The following is a 5,831-nucleotide window of genomic DNA, read 5'->3' on the forward strand; positions in this document are numbered from 1 at the left end:
GCTCCACAGCATGTGGGATCTTCTAGGACCAGGGCTCGAACCCGTGTCCCCTTCATTGGCAGGCGGATTCTTAACCACTGTGCCACCAGGGAAGACCTAGAGTTCAATCGTTTTTAAGGATTCTCTTTTACTTTTTCAGTAAAACATACATATGGTGAAAGACACACATCTTAGTGTACTATTTAATGTTTCACAAAGACATATGCCTTAATATGCTTTTTTATAGCAAACCCCTATCAAGACAGGGTGTATTATCATCACCCCAGAAAATTTGCGCCTATCCCTTCCCAGTCAGTGCTCACCACCATTCCCCTAGAGGCAAACACTGTTCTGGTATTTTTCAACATAGAATAGTCTACCTGTTCAAGAACTTCTTACAAATGGAATAGTATAGCACGTACATTGCCCAAGATGTCTTTCATTCAACTTGATGCTTTTGAGATCGATCCTTGCTGTTTTGTGTCTCAGAGGTTCATTCATTTTTATTGCTGAGTTGTAGAATATTCCATGGCTGTTTATCCATTCACCCATTGATGGACACCTGAACTGTTTCTACTTCCTGACTCTTATGAATAAAACTGCTGTCAACATTCTTGGACACATCTTTTTTTTGAATTTTATTTTATTTATTTTTTTATACAGCAGGTTCTTATTAGTTATCCATTTTATACATATTAGTGTATACATGTCAATCCCAACCTCCCAATTCATCCTCCCCCACCCCCCCTGCCACTTTCACCCCTTGGTGATTAGACACATCTTTTTGAGGACATGTGCTTTCAAATCCTGCGAGTAGAACGCTAGGTCAGATGCAGTTTAGCTTTGTATGTTACTTTTATATGAAACTTCCAGAACTTTTTTCAGAAGTGGTTGCATTAGTTAGCACTCCCTCTAACAATATACAAGTTCCAGTTGCACCACATCTTCACCGACACTTGCTGCTGTCAGTTTTTAAAATTTTAAATACTCTAGTGGGTCTGTGGTAAAATGTCATTCTGTAAAAAAAAAAAAAAAAGGAAAAAGGAAGAAAAAGGGAATTCCTTGGTGGTCCAGTGGTTAAGACTCCATGCTTCCACTGCATGGGGCACAGGTTCGATCCCTGCTTGAGGAACTAAGATCCCACAAGCCAAAAAAAAGCAACACAAGCAGCGCGGCCAAAAAAAAAAAAAAAAAAAGAAAATGTCATTTTGTGATTGGATTTAACGTTAACTGACAATTACAGCAAGCACCTTTCTATATGCTTAGCCATTTGTGTACCTTCCTTTGTTAAGTGTCTTACTCAAATATTTTGCCTTTCTATTTCTGTTTTTAAAATTTTTATTACTGAGTTGTAAGAGTTTCAGATATATATGTTTATATAAATTATATAATTTATATCTGACAAAAGACTGGAATCCAAGATATATATATGTAATTTATATAAAATACATAAACTATATATTTATATATAATTATACCTGAAAAAAGACATATATATCTCCCAGATTCCAGTCTTTTGTCAGATACACGGTTTTTGTGGGTTTTTTTTAAATTTTTGACTCTTGATGGTGGGATTGTGAGCGATCCTTTTTTTAAATATAAATTTATTTATTTATTTAGGTTTTTTTTGGCTGCATTGGGTCTTCGTTGCTGCATGCAGGCTTTCTCTAGTTGTGGTGAGCAGGGGCTACTCTTCGTTGTGGTGCGCAGGCTTCTCATTGCGGTGGCTTCTCTTGTTGTGGAGCACGGGCTTCGGTAGTTGTGGCACGCGGGCTCAGTAGTTGCAGCTTGCGGGCTCTAAAGCGCAGGCTCAGTAGTTGCCCGTGGGCTTAGTTGCTCCGCAGCATGTGGGATCTTCTCCAACCAGGGCTCGAACCTGTGTCCCCTGCATTAGCAGGCGTATTCTTAACCACTGCGCCACCAGGGAAGTCCCAGTTTGTTCATTTTTAATCTTACTCCTCTCCCTGTCTCTGATGGTTCCGTTTGTAAGCGGTGATTTGGCAGATTTCTAGCATCAGGAGCGAAAACTGAAGTGCTTATATAACTCACAAACTGGATTAGTTGGCCTCTGAATGGCTGAGCTCACTATGTCAATATTCTTTCACAAGAAGACCTCCTGTTTCATTATGCTGTAAGAGTGCATATCTAATTGAGGACTAGACTAAGTCCTGGCAAACTGGAAAGTCCATTTAATTTGTCTTCTTGGAATTCGTTCTTCTGCACCTCTTCCCAGAGCCACTGTGGTTCCTTCCACCCAGCTAGAAATGCTACCTGACCTCCAGATTTTCTCTCCACAGGCAACCCTCTGTGTTCCTGGCTCTTCTCCCTTCTAGTACCTACTAAAACTCTGTCCCCTCACCACCCCTGGGGCCTGTTGTCTCTTTGCTCAGCTGGCGTTAATAAAGGGACAGAAACCTAGTTCTGTGACGGTGACTGTTGCCAATCTGCTCTCTTTCATAAGATAAATCTGCATTGGATATTGACCAGCCCCGAGACCATAGCATGAATCATAGAATGTAAAGTAACCCAGCCCCTTCATTTTTACTATTGAGAAAATGAATTTCCAGAGACAATCAATGACTTGTTCAAGGTCTCACACTAGCAGAATTTGTGCTAGAATCCCAATTCCTGACTACCAGTTGGCTCAAAGGAGTGGCTGCAAGCATCAAGTCCGGTGGCAAGGTGTGGAGAGTGATAGCATCAGAGTCTTCTGCAAGGTTGCCTTCACTAGTGGACAGTGGCAATCAGAGCAGGATCGCCTGGGGGGTTAACAGTGTCGATACTGTGTGATGAGAATTGAGAAAAGAACTGAGGATGTCGTCACTGGAAAAGAGGAAACTGAGTGAGAACTGAGGCATAGCTGTGGAGCGCCGGACAACAGAATCATGACCAAGGGGCCGAAGAAGCAGCCAATTTCAGCTTAAGACAAGGAAGGATTTTCTAACAATTAAAGGTGTCCACAGATGGAAGGGGTGGTGGCTGAATTCCCTTGGAGCAGCAGGTGGTGAATTCTGTACCACTGGGAGCTTTCAGATAAGCCTCAACTAGGCTGTTGTAGAAGAGGCCCCTTTACTGGGTGGGATTTTAGAATAGATTCCCTCCTGGTCCTTTATAATTGTTGGAGTCTCTGTTTTGTGTCCATCCCATGGCATAGACACATCTACACTTTAGAGGGAAAAAGGCCTTCTGAATGCCCTAATACAGGCCCTTCCCTGCCCCGACCCCATACACCTGAGACACTGTATTGATGGGGTGGTGGTGTCTGGTGTGCTGTGGTGTGGTGTGATACGCCATGGTGTGAGGCTGTATGGTGTAAAGTGGTGTGGTGTGTTGTCATATGATAGGAATCAGATAACCATGGCCAGAGTCTTCTAGGAGTTATACAGCCCCACTGTGGCAGGGACCAAATGGTATTGGAGCAATTTGGGTTGTCAAGGTGAAGTGTCAATGTAGTGATTTTTCTGAGCAGCACTGGCTACATCTTTGACAAGAAAGCAAGTCTTCTACGCCATCCTGCAACTGGTCTGGGAATAATTTGGCAGTCACAGTATTTTATGTCACAACAAAGTGTACAAAGTAGGGTCACGTGCGTCACCCATTCACCAACGTTTCCAATTATAGGGCAGAGTCAGGTATTGAACTGAAAATAAATCTTATCTATTATTTATAGTTTTAAAATTGTGAATGTTTTCAATGTCTGCACTCTGAGGATGCTGATGTGGGGGAGGCTCTGTGTCTGGGGGTGGGGCAGGGGGCATATGGGAAATCTCTGTACCGTCCTCTCAATGTTGCTGTGAACTTTAAACTGCTCTAAAAATTGTCTTAAAAAATTGTGAATGTTTTAAAGTTTCTGGTATAAAACAAATCACCACTCACATGCCAGTTCTGATAACAGATGAGCATGATTTAAAAAAAATGTTCATGGTATCTGGGGTTTATGGTCTGAATTTGTGTCCCCCCCAAATTCCCATGTTGAGTCCTAACCCACAGGGAGAAGGTATTAGGATGTAGGGCCGTTGGAAGGCGCTTAGGTCATGAGGGTAGAGAACCTTATGAATGAGATTAGCATTCTTATAAAAGAGATCCCCCCATCCAAAGCTCCCCTGCCCCTTCCACCATGTAAGGATAAAATGAGAATTCTACTACCCAGTGGTAGGCCTTTACCCAACCATGCTGGCGTGCTGATCTCAGCCTTCCAACCTCAAGAACTATGAGAGATAATGTTTGTCATTTATAAGTCACCCAGTCTATTGGTATTTTATTACAATGGACTGAGCCTGGATGGACTAAGTGGACTTGAGGGCTAATTATCCTTAAACACTGTACCAGAATTCTCCCAGGAACTTCTGAGAGGGGCTACACTTTGCCCAAGACCATGGATTCTGGACCCCTAATAATCTGTTTTATTTGCATATTTTCAAAACATGAAACTTGTTCTTATACAACACATTCAGGAATTCTGGGTAGAGAACAGATTAGCCCCTAACTTTTTGGTCTTAGTTCCTTTTTCCTCTGATAGAGCAGTTCTTCTTGATAAAATTGGTCTTTGAGAATTATTTATTCTGTGAAGGTTCATGGAGAACACAGTATTTTGTTTTGGTTGGGTTGGGTTTGGTTAAACAGCTCTAAGTGCCTCAGAGGTGAAATTTCTAACTCTTCTGGGTAATTTCCTTTGAAAGAGAGCAAACGTTAGGCAAAAGAAATCTATGTATACGGTCGTGCCTGGGTATCTGCCAGGGACTGGTTCCAGGACCTGCCGTGTATACAAAAGCCAAGGAGGCTAAGTCCCTTATATAAAATGGCATGGTACAGTCGGCTTCCATATCCCTGGGTTCCGCATCCGCGGGTTCCGCATCTGTGGAGACGGAGGGTTGACTGTAGCCCGGAAGACTGCGGCACAGAATGAAAATAGCATGGTTTATTGGAATCCAGTCTGAAGGGGTGGGATGGGGAGGGACAGAAAAGAAAAAGAAGGAGGAGAGGTAGAGAGAGGAGCAAGAAGAGGAGAAGAGGATGAGAGAGAAAAGGGGAGGAGAGAGATAAAGAGACACACACACACAGATGGGTGCAACATCTCAACGCTATTTGTCCACCCTTTTGGTCCCCATGCTATCACCAAGTTCAAGAGGAGATGACACTGAATACAGAAACAGCGGTAGCCTTTCCAGTTGCCCCCCTGCCTCTAGCTTCCACCTCCCCTTCCCCCCAACTTCCCACCTCCACCCACATCCATTCGTCACATGCTTCTAGAACGATGGTCTCCAAGGCAGATGCTGGCGAAGTCTAGTCTCTGCCTCCTTCTCATCTTCTACCCCATCCCTGCTCCTTGGCGTCACGCAAAACTTGACAAGAAGCATCAACGACATCAAGAAGCCTGGAGTGAGAGGTGGTGTGATCTTTGACAGCCCTTGAGCCTGCAGCCTGGGCTCCCCAGTGGGCGCCCTGACCTTCCACATCTTTCTCTGAAGGGACCTGGAGTCCTGCTAATTGTTGGACAGGGTGAGACCTTGCCCTCTGAGAAGGAAGTCATGGATGAAATGCCACTCGCTTTTGTTTCTTCCTGGCTGTCCTGAAGATCTTCAAGCAGAGGTGTGTTCTGCAACATTCACAGCTGAAAGGTCATGCTTGACCACACTTATAACTAAAAGGACAGTATGATTCCTGCTGGAAGGTGCTAGCTAATCGTTCTACCGGGAACATTTAGAACAACCAAGCTATGTGTCTGTAGAGAGCTTTTCATATGGTTTTCCTAACTGTTCACTGCGTTAAAGCCTATGTGGTTTGAAATGCTCCACGGGGGAGGGGTCACCTCCACCCTCACCTGGCCGCCTCCTCCATGCCTGCCCTGCCCC

Source organism: Globicephala melas, chromosome 13 (assembly GCF_963455315.2).
Source record: "Globicephala melas chromosome 13, mGloMel1.2, whole genome shotgun sequence".
NCBI classification, from domain to species: domain Eukaryota; kingdom Metazoa; phylum Chordata; class Mammalia; order Artiodactyla; family Delphinidae; genus Globicephala; species Globicephala melas.